Here is a 19568-nt window from a genome sequence, read left to right on the forward strand (position 1 = left end):
TCTATCCAGCAAGGCTATCATTCAAAATTGAAGGGGAAATAAGAAGCTTCACAGACAAAAAAGGGCTAAGGGAGTTTATCACCACCAAGCCAGCCATGCAAGAAATGCTAAAGGGACTGGTTTTAAATAGAAGAAATAACAACCTCAGAAAGAAAACAGCCACACACACAAGAAGAAATGGCTACAAACAAGTACCTTTCAATAATAACTTTAAATGTAAACGGACTAAATGCTCCAACCAAAAGACATCGAGTGGCTGAATGGATAAAAAAACATGACCCATACATCTGCTGTCTACAAGAGACCCACCTCATTAGACGGGACTCACACAGACTGAAAGCGAAGGGATGGAAAAATATCTTTCACGCAAATGGAAAGGAAAAGAAAGCTGGGTAGCAATACTTATATCGGACAAAATACATCTCAAAGTGAAGGCCATATCCAGAGATAAGGAAGGCCACTTCATAATACTAAAGGGATCAATACAACAAGAAGATATAACCCTGGTAAACATATATGCACCCAATGCAGGAGCACCCAAATTCATAAAAAAACTCCTGGAAGATATCAAAGGAGAGATCGACAACAATATAATCATAGTAGGGGACTTTAATACACCACTGACATCACTGGATAAGTCCACTAGACAAACAATCAGCAAAGAAACAGCAATCCTAAATGACTCACTAGATCAGATGGACTTAATTGACATCTTCAGAACACTCCACCCCAAAGCCATGGAATATACATTCCTCTCAGGTGCTCATGGGACATATTCAAAATTAGACCACATATTGGGTCACAAGCAAAGTCTCCACAAATTCAAGAAGATTAAAATCATAAAAAGCATCTTCTCAGACCACGATGGCATAATGTTAGAAATAAACTACAATAAAAACAACCCAAAATACTCAAACACTTGGAAGCTGAATAGCATGTTATTAAATATTGATTGGGTTACCAATGAGATCAAAGAAGAAATTAAAAACATCCTGGACACTAATGACAATGAAAACACAACAATCCAAAACCTATGGGACACAATTAAAGCAGTCCTGAGAGGGAAGTTTATAGTTCTACAGGCCTATCTCAAAAAACAAGAAAAAATGGTAGTAAATCATCTAACTCTTCAACTCAAAGAATTAGAAAGAGAGCAACAAGAAAACCCCAGAGTGAGCAGAAGGAAGGAGATAATAAAGATTAGAGCAGAAATAAATGACATAGAGACCAAAAAAACAATACAGAAAATCAATGAAACCAAGAGCTGGTTCTTTGAAAGGATAAACAAGATTGACAAACCCCTAGCCAGGCTCACCAAGAAGCAAAGAGAGAGGTCCCAAATAAACCAAATCAGAAACGATAGAGGCGAAATAACAACAGACCCCACAGAAATACAAATGATTGTTAAACAATACTACGGACAACTCTACTCCAACAAACTAGACAACCTGGAGGAAATGGAAAAATTCCTAGAAAAATACAACATTCCAAAACTCAATCAGGAAGAATCAAAAAATCTCAATAGGCCAATAACTATGGAAGAAATTGAAGCAGTCATCAAAAAGCTTCCAGCAAACAAAAGCCCAGGACCGGACGGCTTCTCAGGGGAGTTTTATCAAACTTTCAAGGAAGAACTAAAACCTATCCTCCTCAGATTACTACAAAAAGTTCAAGAGGAAGGAACACTTCCAAGCACATTCTATGAAGCTAGCATCACCCTAATACCAAAACCAGGTAAAGACAACACAATGAAAGAGAACTACAGGCCAATATCCCTCATGAACATAGATGCCCAAATCCTCAACAAAATCTTAGCAAATCGGATCCAGCAGTACATCAGAAGGATCATACACCATGACCAAGTAGGATTTAGTGCAGGGATGCAAGGATGGTACAACATCCGTAAATCAATAAATGTGATACATCACATAAACAAATTGAAAGAAAAAAACCACATGGTCATATCAATTGATGCAGAAAAAGCATTCGACAAAATCCAACACCCATTTTTGATAAAAACTCTCAGAAAGGTGGGAATAGAAGGATCATACCTCAACATAATAAAAGCCATATATGACAGGCCCACAGCCAACATCATACTCAATGGACAAAAACTAACACCATTTCCCCTAAGAACAGGAACAAGACAGGGATGCCCACTCTCACCACTCCTGTTCAACATAGTCCTGGAAGTATTAGCCATTGCAATTAGACAAGAAGAAGAAATAAAAGGCATCCAAATTGGAAAAGAGGAAGTAAAACTGTCCTTATTTGCAGATGACATGATATTATACATACAAAACCCTAGAGACTCCATCAAAAAACTACTAGACTTAATACATGAATTTGGCAATGTAGCAGGATATAAAATTAACCCCAAGAAATCTGAGGCATTTCTATACACCAATAGTGAACTTTCAGAAAGAGAGATTATAAAAACAATCCCATTTACCATCGCACCAAAAAAATTAAGATACCTAGGAATAAACTTAACTAAAGAGGTAAAAGACCTCTACTCAGAAAACTACAGGACGTTGAAAAAAGAGATAGAGGAAGACATAAAGAGATGGAAGAACATACTATGTTCTTGGATTGGTAGAATCAACATCATTAAAATGTCCATACTACCCAAAGCAATCTATAAATTCAACGCACTTCCCATTAAAATACCAATGGCCTTCTTCAAAGATCTAGAACGAACTCTCCAAAAATTCATCTGGAATAAAAAAAGACCCCGAATAGCTGCAGCGATCCTGAGAAAGAACAAAGTAGGTGGGATCTCAATGCCAGATATCAAGCTGTATTACAAAGCCACTGTTCTCAAAACTGCCTGGTACTGGCACAAGAACAGACATATAGATCAGTGGGATAGAATAGAGAGTCCAGAAATTAGCCCGAACCAATATGCTCAATTAATTTTTGACAAAGGAGGCATGAACATACAATGGAGTCAAGATAGTCTCTTCAATAAATGGTGTTGGGAAAATTGGACAGATACATGCAAGAAAATGAAACTAGACCACCAACTTACACCATACACAAGAATAAACTCAAAATGGATAAAGGACTTAAATGTACGACAGGAAACCATAAAAATTCTAGAAGAATACAAAGGCAACAAAATCTCAGACATATGCCAAAACAATTTCTTCACTGATACAGCTCCTAGGGCAGTTGAAACTAAAGAGAAAATGAACAAATGGGACTACATCAAAATAAAAAGCTTCTGCACAGCAAAAGAAACTATCAACAAAACAACAAGAAAACCCACTTCATGGGAAAACATATTTGCCAACGTCATATCTGATAAGGGCCTAATCTCCAAAATTTATAGGGAACTCTTACAACTTAACAAAAAGAAGATAAACAATCCAATCAAAAAATGGGCAAAGGATCTAAATAGACACCTTTCAAAAGAGGACATTCAGAAAGCCAAGAGACATATGAAAACATGCTCAAAGTCACTAATCATCCGAGAGATGCAAATCAAAACAACAATGAGGTACCATCTCACACCTGTCAGAATGGCTATCATCAACAAATCAACAAACGACAAGTGCTGGAGAGGATGAGGAGAAAAAGGAACACTCCTGCACTGCTGGTGGGAATGCAGACTGGTGCAGCCACTATGGAAGACAGTATGGAGTTTCCTCAAAAAATTGGAAATGGAACTCCCATTTGACCCAGTGATCCCACTTCTAGGAATATATCCCAAGAAACCAGGAGCACCAATCAGAAAGGATATATAATCAGAAAGGTCAAGGGGGGGGGGGGGGGGGGGGGGGAGGAGACATATGTAAAACTCTTTGTAATACTTTAAGCAATAAAACAAAATTTTTAAAAAATCAAAATGAAAAAAGAAATAAAATAAAATTGTTCATTAAAAAAAAAGTGGGCAAAGGACTTAAATAGATACTTTTCTTTTTTTTGTTTTTTTTTTGTTTTTTTTAATTAAATCTTTATTGTTCAGATTATTACATTGATTCCTCTTTTTTCCCACCATAACTCCCCTCCACCCAGTTCCCACCCCTCCCGCTGCACTCACTCCCCACCCACTGTCCTCATCCATAGGTGCACGATTATTGTCCAATCTCTTCCCGCATCCCCCACACCCCTCTCCCCGCCAAGAATAGTCAGTCCATTCCCTTTCTATGTCCCTGATTCTATTATGATCACCAGTTCATACTGTTCATCAGATTATTTATTCACTTGATTTTTAGATTCACTTGTTGATAGATGTGTATTTGTTGTTCATAATTTGTATCTTTACCTTTTTCTTCTTCTTCCTCTTCTTAAAGGATACCTTTCAGCATTTCATATAATACTGGTTTGGTGGTGGTGAACTCTTTTAGCTTTTCCTGATCTGTGAAGCTCTTTATCTGACCTTCAATTCTGAATGATAGCTTTGCTGGATAAAGTAATCTTGGTTGTAGGTTCTTGGCATTCATCACTTTGAATATTTCTCGCCACTCCCTTCTGGCCTGCAAAGTTTCTGTTGAGAAATCAGCTGACAGTTGTATGGGTATTCCCTTGTAGGTAACTGAGTTTCTTTCTCTTGCTGCTTTTAAGATTCTCTCTTTGTCTTTTGCTCTTGGCATTTTAATTATGATGTGTCTTGGTGTGGTCCTCTTTGGATTCCTTTTGTTTGGGGTTCTTTGCACTTCCTGACTTGGAAGTCTATTTCTTTCACCAGGTGGGGGAAGTTTTCTGTCATTATTTCTTCAAATAGGTTTTCAATATCTTGCTCTCTCTCTTCTTCTGGCACCCCTATAATTCGGATGTTGGTACGCTTGAAGCTCAAAGTCCCAGAGGCTCCTTACACTATCTTTGTATTTTTGGATTCTTTTTTCATTTTGCTTTTCTGTTTGGGTGTTTTTTGCTTCTTTGTATTTCAAATCTTTGACTTGATTCTTGCAATCCTCTGGTCTGTTGTTGGGAGTCTGTATAATATTCTTTATTTCAGTCAGTGTATGCTTAATTTCTAGTTGGTTCTTTATCACAACATCGAGGGTCTCACTAGATTTCTTGAGGATCTCACTATATTTATCAGCGGCTTCTAGACAGTTCTTTAAAGACCGTAAAAGTGTGGTTTTGAATTCTATATCCAGCAGTTTGCTTTCCTCCATTTCTTTCGTTTGTGTCCTGTTTCTTTGTCTGCATTTTTTATGCTTCCCTGTGTTGATAGTGTGGCTTTCTGTGCTAAGTGTCCTCTAGTGCCCAGTGGTTCAGCCTCCCCAATTACCTGAGGAGGACACTCTCGGTGCACCCCCTTGTGGGCTTTGTGCACAGTCTTGTTGTAGTTAAGCCTTGATTGGACCTCCAGGCCAATTGGCTGTGAGAATCAGCTGTGTCTGCAGTGGGAGAACTTCTATGCTGGAGACACTCCTCTGGGGCAAGACTTGCTTCAATGGGGCTTTGATGCTCACTGAGTCTGCCCCCTGAGTGTGTCCTTTATGTTTCCAGGGAGCTGCAAACTGGATGGTCCCATTCTGACCTCTGGGCTCCTGGCTCTTGGATCTCTAGGGAGGTGCTAATCTAGCCTTTGCCTGCGGCTATTCAGCAAAAGCCTCCCTGCAGGGCTTGGGTGGGGCGGGTCCCACGGGATCAACAGGGCGGGGCTAGCAGTTAATGGCTGCTCTCAGACTTGCCCTCAGAGGCTCTGCTTCTCAGTGTCCTGGTAATCGCTGCCCTCGGGTTCTGACCAATGCCAGACAGTCCCGCTTCTCCCATATGAGTCTGGGTCCCCAGAGACTCGCCCAGAACTGAAGCTCAGAGCCTGAGACTCCCTCCCGATTGAAAACGACAACCGCACCCTCAGCCGCCAGCCCACTGCACATGCACCTCCGCACCTCAGTATTTTACTTCCACACTGTGCCTCCTCTGACTCTCGGTATGCTTTTCTCTTTCCTTCTAGTTGTAGAATTTCCATTCAGCCAGCCTTCTTGTGGTTCTGGATGATGTCTGTTCCATCTTTTAGTTGTATTTTTGAAGTGGTTGTTGGAGGCAGCAAAACTCCAGTGTTTACCTATGCCGCCATCTTGGTTTTCCCCCTAAATAGATACTTTTCAAAAGAGGACATATAGAAGGCCAAGAGACATATGAAAACATGCTCAAAATCAGTAATCACCCAAGAGATGCAAATCAAAATGACAATGAGGTACCATCTCACACCTGTCAGAATGGCTGTCATCAACAAAGGACAAGAGCTGGAGAGGATGCGGAGAAAAAGGAACCCTTGTGCACTGCTTGTGGGAATGCAGACTGGTGCAGCCACTATGGAAGACAGTATGGAGTTTCCTCAAAGAACTAAAAATGGAACTCCCATTTGACGCAGTAATCCCACTTCTAGGACTATATCCCAAGAAATCAGAAACACCCATCACAAAGGATATATGCACCCTTATGTTCATAGCAGCACAATTTACAATAGCTAAGATTTCGAAACAGCCTAAGTGCCCATCAGCAGATGAGTGGATTCCAAAACAGTGGTACATCTACACAATGGAATACTATGCTGCTATGAAAAAGAAGGAACTCTTACCAACAGCATGGATGGACCTAGAGAGCATTATGCTAAGTGAAATAAGCCAGTCAGAGAAAAATAAATATCACATGATGTCAATAATTTGTGGAATATGATGAACAACACAAACTGATGAACAAAAATAGATCCAGAGCCGAAACTGGTTTGGCTCAGTGGATAGAGCATCAGCCTGCGGACTCAAGGGTCCCAGGTTCGATTCCGGTCAAGGGCATGTACCTGGGTTGCAGGCACATCCCCAGTAGGAGATGTGCAGGAGGCGGCTAATCGATGTTTCTCTCTCATCGATGTTTCTAACTCTCTATCTCTCTCCCTTCCTCTCTGTAAAAAATCAATAAAATATATTTTTTTAAAAAATAGATCCAGAGACAGAAAAGCATCAAACAGACTGTCCAACCTCAGAGAGGCAGTTGGGGGATGGGGGGTAACCAAAGGACTTGTATGCATGCATATGAGCATAACCCATGGACACAGACAGTAGAAGGGTGAAGGCAACAGTCGACAAGAGGTCAGTGCGGAGAAAAGGAGACATATGTAATACTTAAAACAATAAAGAATTAAAATTTTTTTTTAATGTAGGAAACCATATAGCAAACCTAGCAAAAGCACCCCTTTTCATAAATCAGTGTGGGCAGGACAAAAAGTCGGGTGTTTGTCTGAGCCTCTCAATGATCCAACATGACATTCCAGTGGTCTATGGAACAGTCTCCAACGAGGTAGGCATGGTGGTAGGATTTTACTGTAAATCTTTCGGAAACAAAAAAGTCTATCAAAAGTATACGGTTCTGCCCTAGCAGGTCACTCAGTGGTTAGAGCATCAGTCCAAGGACTGTAAGGTCTCGGGTTCGATTCGAGTCAAGGGCACATATCTGGGTTGCTGGCTAGATCCCAGCCCCAGTCAGGGTGTATGCAGGAGGCAACCAATCTATATGTTTCTCTCACACCCATGTTTCTCTCTCTGTCTCTCCCTCTCCCTTCTACACTCTCTAAAATCCATGGAAAAATATCCCCAAGTGAGGATTAACAACAACAAAAAAGCATATGGTTCTATTTATTCCACCCCATATATTTTCTATTCCTAAAAATAGAAAGAATTGCAATCATTTTGATTCTTACCTACTGAATTTTCCATACCACTTACCACAACCTATCCTTTTCTATATTTTTATTATCTTAATTATTGTCTGCTTCTCTCTTTTCCTTCCCACAACAAACTAAAATGTGAGTCTCATGGGGGAGGGAACTTTCTTTGTTAAAGTTGTATTCTCCCCTTTTTCGCAACGGGTTTGCCGCCAGAACACAGATGTTGTGAAAACCACCACTAAATCAAACCCAAAATGGGAAAGGAAAAAAAAATTCACATCAACATCATTGTCATTGGACACGTAGATCCCAGCAAGTCTACCACTACTGGCCATCTAATCTACAAATGTGGTAGGATCAACAAAAGAACCATCGAGAAAATTTGAGAAGGAGGCTGCTGAGATGGGGAAGAGCTCCTTCAAGTATGCCTGGGTCTTGGATAAACTGAAAGCTGACCGTGAGCCTGGTATCACCATTGAGATCTACCTGTGGAAATTCAAGACCAGCAAGTATTGTGTGACCATCATTGATGCCCCAGGACACAGAGACTTCATCTAAATCATGATTACAGGCACATCTCAGGCTGCCTGTGCTGTCCTGATTGTTGCTGCTGGTGTTGGTGAATTTGAAGCAGGCATCTCCAAAAATGGGCAGACTCGTGAGCATGCCCTTCTGGCTTACACACTGGGTGTTGGTGTTAACCAGCTGATTGTTGGTGTTAACTAAATGGATTCCACTGAGCCGCCCTACAGTCAGAAAAGATACGAGGAAATTGTTAAAGAAGTCAGCACCTAAATTAATTGGCTACAACCCCAACACAGTAGCATTTGTGCCAATTTCTGGTTGGAATGGTGACCACATGCTGGAGCCAAGTGCTAACATGCCTTGGTTCAAGAGATGGAAGGTCACCCGTAAAGATGGCAATGCCAGTGGAACCACGCTGCTTGGAGCTCTGGATGGCATCCTGCCACCAACTCGCCCAACTGACAAGCCCCTGCATCTGCCCCTCCAGGATGTCTACAAAATTGGTGGTATTGGTCCTGTCCCCGTGGGCCGAGTGGAGACTGGTCTTCTCAAACCCGGCATGGTGGTCACCTTTGCTCCAGTCAATGTTACAACTGAAGGGAAGCCTGTTGAAATGCACCATGAAGCTTTGAGTGAAGCTCTTCCTGGGGACCATGTGGGCTTCAACATCAAGAACGTGTCTGTCAAAGATGTTCGTCATGGCAATGTGGCTGGTGACAGCAAAAATGACCCACCAGGGAAGCAGCTGGCTTCACAGCTCAGGTGATTATCCTGAGCCACCCAGGCCAGATCAGTGCTGGATATGCACCGGTGCTGGATGGTCACACAGCTCCTGTTGCTTGCAAATTTGCTGAGCTGAAGGAGATTGATTGTCGTTCTAGGAAAAAGCTGGAAGATGGCCCCAAGTTTTTGAAATCTGGTGATGCTGCCATCGTTGATATGGTTCCTGGCAAGCCCATGTGTGTTGAGAGCTTCTCTGACTACCCTCCTCTGGGCCGTTTTGCTGTTCGTGACATGAGACAGACAGTTGCTGTGGGTGTCATCAAAGCAGTGGACAAGAAGGCAGCTGGAGCTGGCAAAGTCACCAAGTCTGCCCAGAAAGCTCAGAAGCTAAATGAATATTTATTCCCAACACCTGCCACCCCCGTCTTAACCAGTGGTGGAAGAACGGTCTCGGAACTGTTTGTCTCAATTGGCCATTTAAGTTTAATAGTAAAAAACTGGTTAATAATGACAAGACATCGGAAAACCTCCAGAAGGAAAGGAGAATGTGTTGTGGGCCATTTGGTTCTTTTGTGTGTGTGTGGCAGTTTTTAAGTTATTTGTTTTTAAAATCAGTACTCTTTAATGGAAACATTACCAAAAATCTGTCACAGAATTTTGAGACCCATTAAAATAACAAAGTTAAAATATATATATATTCTACCTGGGTGAGACAGTACCAGTCCTAGGAATCACTTAACTACTAATCTATAGCTATAAAAGGCTAACATGCCAAGTGTCTCCTCGGGAGTTCGACCACGAGAATGGGAGTTTGATCGCTATGACCTGGTGAGCTGACCACCAGGGAGTGGCGCGGAACATGGCAGGAGACCAGTGGTGGTGGCAGGGTGCTGAGGGAGTGAAGGAAGGAGAAGGCAGGGAGGCAGGGAAGTGGGGAACCTGATCGGCCCTGACCGCCAGCCTGGCCTAGGGACTCTACCTGTATATGAATTTTGTGCACCGGGCCTCTAGTTGTTGCGCCGGGGTTCATGTCCCAGCATCAAGAAGGGTTCAGGAATCTGGAAAAGGCTTCGCGTAGATGACATAGGAATCCAGAGACTAATAAAGAGTCCGGAGACGAGATATAATTTAGAAAGGCATTGGGGGTCAAAGGACCTTCAGCTAAAGGAACTGAAGACTTCCTCCTTGTCTAGGACCCTTGCTTTTATTAACACAATTTGTCCTAAGGCAAGGTGGAGATAATACACTTCAAAGGCTAAGATTTCAAAGGGTACAGAAGCATTGTCAGTGTGGGGGATAGCCTAGGGCTGTTCAGGTATTTGGCCAGTAGGAGGCAATAACATGTAGATTAAGATGCCCTTTAACTGTCTGGCAGCCACAATCAGTTTCCTATTCAGGTTTGGGGAATGCCTTTAGCCATTCCCAACAGGTGACTACATGTGTGACTCAACCCTGTTGAGTCCCCAAGTTTCATCAACCTTTTGATGAAACTCTTGATATTATGACATGCTGGAATTGGTCCCCGGCATTGTTGAATAAATGAATGCAAGGATTTGGCACCATCTACCAGCTATTATCCACAGGCAGTTGAGCTTTATATCCCTTTTGGTTCCTTGTGCCTTGGAATCTTGGGGGAGGAGTGGGGGTCACTTATCAGGTTTTGCTGGGCCCAAAAAGCTCAATCTTTGCCTGGTGCCATCTCTAGAAGGAAAGGGAGAACTTGGAAATCAGATCATCTGATGCAAACAAGACAGGGAACTCACTACTTCTTATACAACCCAGAACATTGAGGGAAATGTCATTTTTAGAAATTTCTGAGATTGTTCAAGTTGAGATCATGCCATGTGTCTTCACTATTCCTCGGTTGGTTCTAGAGCCAGCCTTGGTGTCCCTGGACTTTTACCTCACCAGTGACAGTGACCAGGCGGGAGGACCAGCTGCTGAACACCAGGATTGTACCCGGCGTCCAGGATAATGTTGACTGAAGTACTGATCCATTAGCCCAAGCCAGGACCACAGTGATGGAGCTTCCCGAGGCTTTTCCTGTTCCACCCACACTGCTGGGAAGATGAAGAGAGGACCTGAGGGACAGTGAGTTCTTTTATAAGTGGCGTCCAGAGGGAGCTCCATTGGGGTGCAAATTTTAGCACAACCTGAGTAAGGAAGGAGAAAACCAACTAAGATCTCTACCATTTGGCTCTCTTCAAATACGCTCTAGGTCTCTTTGAAAGGATTTGGGGAGGGGAGGGTGGAATTATTTACCTCTAGGGAGGAGAACTGTGATTGTAGTGGGGGTGGTTTGTGGTGAATATCCTTTAACAGTTTTCAGGACATCTTTGGTATTATCCATTTGCAACAGTGAATAACGTGTAAATGATAAAAGGAAACAACAAAGGTTCTTTCAGGATGGGGCCCTCTGTAGGGCCCTTTCTGCATTACAGGTTTCAGATACCACATTCTTGCACGTTATCCGTGCAGCTTTCTGGGGGTCTGAACCTCCCAAACCAATTGCAGGGTGGGCTTTTTATTCCGCTCAAAGTCCCAAGGGTCTCTGTTTCTCGTGTCCTAGAACCCTCTTCTTCTTTAAAAAAAAAAAAAAATTATTTTTATTGATTTTGGAGAGGAAGGGAGAGAGGAAAAGAGATAGAAACATCAATGATGAGAGAATCATTGATCAGCTGCCTCCTGCACACCCATACTGGGAATCGAGCCCACAACCTGGGCATGTGCCCCAACTGGGAATTGAACCGTGACCTCCTGGCTCATAGATGGCTCAACCACCAAACCACACTAGCTGGGCGGGACCCTCTTCTTTTTTTGAGTACTGAGACCTTGAAGGGTGGTGGGAGATGGGATGGTATTCATCAGTGGGTAGAAAAGACCAAAAACATCATGACTCTGTAACCACAGAACCAGTTCTGATGGTCCTATTCTGTTTCTTACAAGATACTGAGTTGTTTTTTCAGAGACAATAGAATTAAACTGCAAGTCAGGCGGCAGAGGAAAAAAATGTTGCAAATTACTCATCGAACCAGATTTCCACCTTTGTCCATTCCCCTACCTCTCATCCCCTATCTCCATCCACCGTCCCCCGCCCATGGAGCCAAAAGACCGGACATGATCAGGACCTGAATACCAGAACACTTTCAGAGGCCACTGTCCAGGCAGTCCCCGTGCTGACCCCTCAAGCCCATGCCCCAAAACCTGGATCGGGGAGACTGAACTCCTTGCTCATGGACTTCACAATAAAGCTTTTTTCTTTTCTCAAAAGCTGGTGCCATGGTATTGGCTTTTATGCACATCAGACAGCTAGCCCTTGCTTGGTAACAAGTCCATCAAACAGCTGAAGCATAGTGGTCCCTCCTTTGGAAAAACTGCTGTTTGAACTACTCTGTTATTCTTGGTCTCTTACTCTGTAGGTCAACTCTGTTATTTTTAGACTGTAAAATAACTTTGTTTTTTGCTTGAATAGAAAAGATAAACTTAATTGTCTGACCTTGCAAGCTAGCCATCTAACTGATACGCTGATATTGATGCCAGGTGCCTGTATAGATATGATACTCAAAGTTACAGATGTCTGTATAGACAGCATATGTACTCAAGGTTACACTCTGTCTACAAAAATAACTTACACAAAGAACTAGAAGGATATAAAAAGGAAATACTCCCTCCTGTGTTTGTTCAGAATTTGACAGAGGCAATCTGCTCTGAACCTGCATGCAATAAAGATGACTCCTAACTAACTGACTGATTAAGGTGTCTTGTCCAGCTTGCTGATTTGCGATACAACACTAGTTTCTATAAATACCCCTGCTCTTTTTGTTAGGGGCAGAAACGGAATAGTGGGGACTAGCAATAATTATAAGAAATATTAATCATGCTCTGTTAACCGTGATTGTTCTGTTCTGATCAGAGAAAGCACATTCTGACCTGGTGAGAGTTGTACGCCCTGGCACATGGGAGCTAACATCAGAATGCAGCCCATCCTGCTTTTCTGAGAACCGCCTGTCATTCTCATCCCAGAGGCCTGCCTTTGCCTGCCCTTTGGGACCCCAACCCCTATTGCCTGTACTCTGGTCCTGCAGGTGCCCAGAGGCACTTCCCCTCTGCCACCTCCCAGGCCCACATTGCCTGTAACCTGTAACCATTATTCCTTGACTTTCCCATGACTGTCATTCTAACTTTCCCATGTAATTTTTGACCTTCTAACCAATATAAGCAACTGGCTTATGGGGAGGGGTAGAGCAGATTTTTGTGGATGACCTACTGCTCTCTCATACTGAAACAGGAATTTTAGGGGAATATAGGCAGGTTTAGGGAATTTTTAGAATTGGGGCCCAAGGAAAAAAACATAGGGCTACAGATTGGGAGAAGGTACGTTTCCATAACACAAGGAAGCCAGGTGCAGTTACATTTCCATAAGACAAGGAAGCCAGGTGCAGTTACATTTCCATAAGACAAGGTAGCAGCAACAGGTATATTGCCATAAGACAAGGAAGCTGGAAGTAGCCACAGAAGGTCAATATTTACAAAATAAAGAAGGAAGAAAGCCCCGAAGGAATAGGAGGAAAATGAGGGAGGAGGGCCTCAGGAGTCACTATAGTAACCAAATCGAAAGGGAATATTGACCAGAGGGGCTATCAGGACACAGGAACTACAGCCTTTATAAACCATGGAAACAGAGTGTCGGTGGGACCCTTTCCCCCTCCCCACGTGGGAGTCCATTCTGTGGGACTCTTCCCCTCTCCCCACGTGGGAGTCTGTACTTGTTCTTCAAAAAATCTCCACCTTTGCTATACTACTGTGAAACACCATGGCCAGCGTGGCTTTTGGGTTCAAAGGCTTGGAGAAAGAGCTGATGCACAAATTAAAACACAAGACAAGAAATATAATTTTTAAATTATGGGGGAGCCAGGGAAAGCTTAACTGTAGAAGTCAAGTTCCACTGAGTCTCAGTTCCCGTCTGCTTTTATTTACTAGAACACACAATTGACTTGTAGGAATGCAAACAGACATATCAATGGTAATGTTTAGTAAACAGTAAGATTATCAGGTTGGGGGAGTTTGCTTTAGGCCATTGAGTCAGCAGTAGGTAATAAAATGCAAATATTCACCCTGTGAATATCAAAGAGCCCAAATTCAGCCTTCTGACAGGACTTCTCACCTTTATATTAATTACTGTTGATCTTGGTTCTCAGCATACTACCCTCTGTCTGTGGATTTATTCTTCAACTCCAGCAGACAAAGAATCCGGGTTCCAGTCCAAAAATTCCATATCAATACTGCCGGCATTATTGAAATAAACACTCGTACATGATTCAATCCTTTCTCTGCTTAAGGCTCAAGTAGTGACAGGCAGCCTAGCCCCGTTGGTTGTCCGGTTTCATTTGGAGCAAATGATCCTTTTCTGCTCACTCCTCCCTTCTGTCTCTCTCCTTCTATGTCAGGCTGGCTCTCTTTGTAGACTGAAGTTTTAGTAAAAGGTACCTAAAATTAAATCCGAGGTTATTTCTGCTCAGAGTTCATGCAGCCAGTTTGCCAGTTTGCTGTGTGCACCCTGACTGCATCTCTGATTGCTAAGGCAGCATTCATTCTTTTCTTTTTCTTTCTTTTCTTTTTCCTTTTCTTTTCTTCTTTCTTTTCTTTTCTTTTCTTTTTAATAACACTAGAGGCCTGGTGCGTGAAATTCATGCACGGGTGTGGTCCCTAGGCCTGGTCGGCGATCAAGGCCAATCGAGGCCTTCTGACTGCTGACTGGGGCCTTCCTTCACTCTGCGCCATCCCCTAGTGGTCAGTGCACATCATAGCGAGTGACCGAACTCCTGGTCTCCCGGTTGAACTCCTCAGGGGACACTTTGCATATTAGCCTTTTATATATATAGATTTTTTTTATTGATTTTTATAGAGAAAGGAAGGGAGAGAGAGAAAGAAAGAAACATTGACATGAGAGGGAAATATCAAGCCTGCAACCGGGGCATGTGCCCTGACCCAGAATCGAACCGGCAACCCTTCAGTGCACAAGACAATGCCCAACCAACTAAGCCACACGGGCCAAGGTGAAGCATTCATTCTTTTTTTGTTGTTTTGTTAATCCTCACTTGAGGATATTTTTCCATTGATTTTTAGAGAGAGTGGAAGGGAGAGAGACAGAAAGAGACACAGATATGAGAAAGACACATTGATTGCCTTTGCACAGTCCCCAACAAGGTTCGGGGATCAAGCCTGCAACTTGACCAGGATCGAACGCAGAACCCTTCAGTACGTAGGCCTTGGTTTTGCGTACCCTCTTTCCACTGAGCCAAACCAGCTAGGGTGAAGCATTCATTCTTTTAGCCCCATCTCTGGCCTTCATGCTCATGCCTATCAAACATTAATCTCTTCCTAGTTGTCTACCTGAACCCTGAGAGCTGCTTCCACAGGCAGAATCTCTGAACGCCTGTAATGACAAGGCAGGTAGAATAAAATGTTTCCAAAAATTGCTCCATTGAGTCAAGCCCTGACAACTATGGCAGTTTGTCAACAGGTAGCTATAAAACAATGGTCCTAGAACTAGCCTAGCTTCTTTAAGTTTGTTTTTCAGATTTAAAGCAGAGCCAAAGACTCCAGAGACAAATTCAAAATACCTGTTGGGAAAGTCCCTTTCTTGCACAATCCCAGAATGTTTTGCTTTACTAACTCGTACCAGGACTTCAGTGGGACCCAAGCATTCCTAAAAAAGAAAAAGCCAGCCAACCTACACCCTGACTGGTTAACTCCAGAACCTTCTGTATTCCCAAGGAATAAAAACCCTTAAGCCCCACATTTGGGGCACAGAACCTGAGGCCCTGTCTCAGTGGTTTTGCCCTCTGCAAAGCCTCAATAAATCTGCCTTTGCTTTTATCAGTGTCCCTGGTCTAAATTCTTTTCTATCAAGGAGACAAGAACCCAAAGTCTCAGTAATGATGATGTTGGGTCACACTCATTTCCCAGATGAGGAAACTGAGGCTCAGAGTGAGCAGGGTGTAACCAAAACCAAGGTTGGGCTGCCTGCCGCCATGAAAGCCAAACTCTTAAGACAGCTGATGGTGAAAAAGGAAAGAGGTTTATTCAAGTGTTGGCTACCTGAGGTGGGGGACTCTTACCCAAAGCCCATCTTCCTACCTCAGTGCAGGCAGAGGTTTTTATAAGGAGGGAGAGGGAAAGCAGAACAAAGAAATCAAGGGGAGAAGGTTGAAGAGTTCTCCATGTTCTAGCCAGCACAGTCTACTCTGATAAGGCCTTGAAACTGGTCAAGTGATGGTCTGCTGTGTCATCCTGGTCTTTGTCATCCTGGGTCTACATCATCCTGGTTCTATGGTTGGAGGTCAGCAAATATCCTGGAACTGGGAGGAGTCTGTGTCTTCTGAAGTTAGTGCCTAGGATTCTTATACATGTTAACATGCTGTCTATCTACAAGCTCCATATCAGTCAGAGTCAGCATTTACAGAAACAATGCCAGCATAATGGTGGTGGGGTGACAATTCCTCACTCTTACAAGGACACGCTTCTGGAGTAACAGAACTAGAACTCAAACTCATAGCCTTCAACTCCAAAAGTCAGCTTTCTTTCTCTTCCATCCTTGACTATTTCCTTTTAGGTAAAAATGACACTACTTGCCTTTTCTTTTGGGTTTTCATTTTGGCCCCATCCCTTCCCTTCTCTTCTGTAATTTTGTCCCATTCTTACTCTAGTGTTTCTCAAATTTCAGTCATCTATACCTCGCCTTCATTTTCTTTTATCTATTTTTTTTCTATAACCGACTGTTGCCTATAGTCTTATTTACTCAGTATTTGTCTTTACATTGATTCCCTGAAATATTAAATTAAAAAACAAAAAATATTAATATCCAAAGGGAAACTGTACCACTACTATAATTTAAAAATTAATTTTAATTGCCACAACAGAAAAAAAAACTAAAAATGCATACAATGAAAGCACTAATTGTTATCGTTTTAAAATCTCATTTGGATATGGTTGCCTGACAAGTATTTGAGGCTGGTCTTGGTCTTTTTGTTAAAAAAGAGAATTGAGCTTTTGTAAGTTCCTTTTTGTTATAATGATGTTGCATAACAAACAATGTTCAGGCCTCATTGGCTTAAACCAACACAGACTTCTTTCTCACACACCTGCAGGTTGTCTGGGAGGCTCAGCTTCAGGATATGGGTTGGGGTTATCTCTACTCTCTGAGCCTTTCATTCTGGGACCAGCAATTCTCCAGAGCATATTCTCATGATGAATGGCAGAAGCACAAAAAACCAAGCCAAAGCACAGATGCACCTGTAAAACCTCTGTTTGTGTCATTCTGACTAACATGCTATTGACCAAAGCAAAGTAAAGGACCAAGCTCAACCTCATAGAGTGAAGAACTATATTCCTACCTTGAGTAGGGTAGGGGGTGGGTGGGTGAGTAGAGCGTGAAAATTTGCTGAATAACAACTATTCTCTACCATGATAAGAATAGAAGATGTAGAAGTAGCAAACGGAAACTCTCTAATTGACTTAATTGAAGAGAAATGGAAAAGGATTGGCTTGATCACATCGTAATTCATGTCCCATTGATGAGCTCACTCTGATTCTGAACAAAATCAGGAAGTGGTGAGGAAGGGCCAGTGGGTGGGTGTATTTGTCCACTAGGGTTGTTATAACATGACACCATGACTGGGCAGCTTAAACAACACAAACTTATTTTCTCACAGGTCTGAAAGCTAGAAGTCCAAGGTGAAGGTGCTGGCAGGGCACCTGATTGGGAATGTCACCCGGGGCGTCGCCTGAGCACCCGCCACCCAGCTCCCGGCCTGTGAACACCACCGGACAGGGTCTGGGGAGGCGGCGGTTACAGGCGGCGGTGGCAGCTCCAACAGCAGCGGCAACGCCCCGGGTGACATTCCCAATCAGGGCTGGCAGTTATGAAGTAGCAACGAAAATAATTTTATGGTTGGGTCACAACATGAGGAACTGTATTTAAAGGGCCAGAAGGTTGAGAACCACTGGAAAGGGTTTGTGGGTTTGATTCTGGTCAAGAGCACCTACCTGGGTTTCGGGTTCAATCTCAGCCCCCCTCTCTTGGGGCACATGCAGGAGGCAACCAATGGACCTGTCTCTCTCACATCCATGTTTCTCTGTCTCTGTCTCGCCCCCTCCTTCCCACCTTCTCTAAAAAATCAATGGAAGCGGGAATCTCGGGTGCAGGCCTCCGCAGGGGGTGGGGGACGGGGCCTCAGCTGCGCACCCTGCCCCTCCCGTTGGCACATTGCGCGCCACTGCTGTCGCCATTGCTGCTCGTGCTCCTGGCCGCACCAGCTGCCCCCGGGAGCCGTGCCCAGGTGGCCCCGGTGCCGCAGCCTGAGCACCCGCCACCCAGCTCCCGGCCTGTGAACACCACCGGACAGGGTCTGGGGAGGCGGCGGTTACGGGCGGCGGTGGCAGCTCCAACAGCAGCGGCGACGCCCCAGGTGACCCGCATCTCCAGCCTGCTCCACTACCTGCCGCCCTGAAGGCGGCCGGGATCGTGCGCCTTCACCGCTGCCTCATCGCCTGCCTGCTGCTGCGCATCTTCAGGTCCGAGAAGAGGTGGAAGAAGACCCGCAAGTATGACATCGTCACCCCCGCTGAATGAAGAGGATGATGAGGATGAAGACTCCACACTATTCCACATCAAATACAGGTGAAACCTGTTTCCCAGCGTGTTGGCATCCTGTGGAAAGTTGGTCAGCTGCGCCTGGGTGGGAAGGATCTGGAAGCCGTCTTGTCCGAGATGTTGAAACCAAAACAAACATTATTTGCTGGTGCTCTTATTCTGGCATTAAGAATGGTTCAGGAAATCTGGAGAAGGCTGTGTGCCGGAAGCCAGTCCATCCTTGCTGCTTGACACAGTCGCTGCAGAGAAGAAACATCTGCACAGCATATGTTTCAAGGGACCTGGCATATATGGCATACTGTTCTTAATATGTTTGCTCCCCTTCTTGGCGCTATGTGTTTTAACCAAGGTCACCTCTCTGAGAAAGGTTGTTTCCCCAGGTAGGAATTTTTCCCTGAAGTTAGGGAGGGAATAAAACCCCTTAACTAAGTGCCAGGCTGGTAATTAATCACTTTAACTAAGATCAATCACGCGTAAGCTACATAATCTTTACTCCCTGGAATGGAGATAAGAAACAACGCCCTAACCTTTGGAATAGAAATTGACAGGATTAAAATCAACTGGTATAAATACAGATGTAACAAGACAACAGGAGACAGAACCTAGAGACAGAACCTAGAGAGAGAACATGGCAAAAGATCCTGGACAGAACCTGTCTACAGAACTTGGCTGGAGAACCTAGACAGAACATGGCGGGAGGACCTGGACAGAACCTGGCTGAAGAACCTGGTGACCGAACCTGGTTGAAGAACCTAGACAGAACCTGACTGGAGATCTTATACAGAACTTGGCTGGAGAGCCTGGACAGAACCTAGAGACAGAACCTAGTGAGAGAACATGGCAAAAGATCCTGGACAGAACCTGGCTACAGAACTAGGCTGGAGAACCTAGACAGAACATGGCAGGAGAACCTGGATAGAACCTGGACAGAACCTGGCTGGAGATCCTGGCTAGGCTGCTGATCAACTGAAGGCTGTCTCCATGTCATTCCTTCATCACTGACTCAGTCCACACCTTTGGGGACCCCTGGACCTGCTGGGG

General features: G+C 43.7%; 2 pseudogenes; both read left to right on the top strand.

Annotated features, from left to right (window-relative positions):
- The first annotated feature begins 7878 nt into the window (after positions 1 to 7878).
- Positions 7879 to 13016, top strand: LOC139009537 (elongation factor 1-alpha 1 pseudogene; annotated as a pseudogene).
- A 5038-nt stretch (positions 13017 to 18054) lies between these two features.
- Positions 18055 to 18558, top strand: LOC139009538 (membrane protein FAM174B pseudogene; annotated as a pseudogene).
- Positions 18559 to 19568: the final 1010 nt, after the last annotated feature.

This window comes from Myotis yumanensis, unplaced genomic scaffold (genome assembly GCF_028538775.1).
Source record: "Myotis yumanensis isolate MYYU_CA2020_CCGP unplaced genomic scaffold, mMyoYum1.0.hap1 SCAF_4, whole genome shotgun sequence".
NCBI classification, from domain to species: domain Eukaryota; kingdom Metazoa; phylum Chordata; class Mammalia; order Chiroptera; family Vespertilionidae; genus Myotis; species Myotis yumanensis.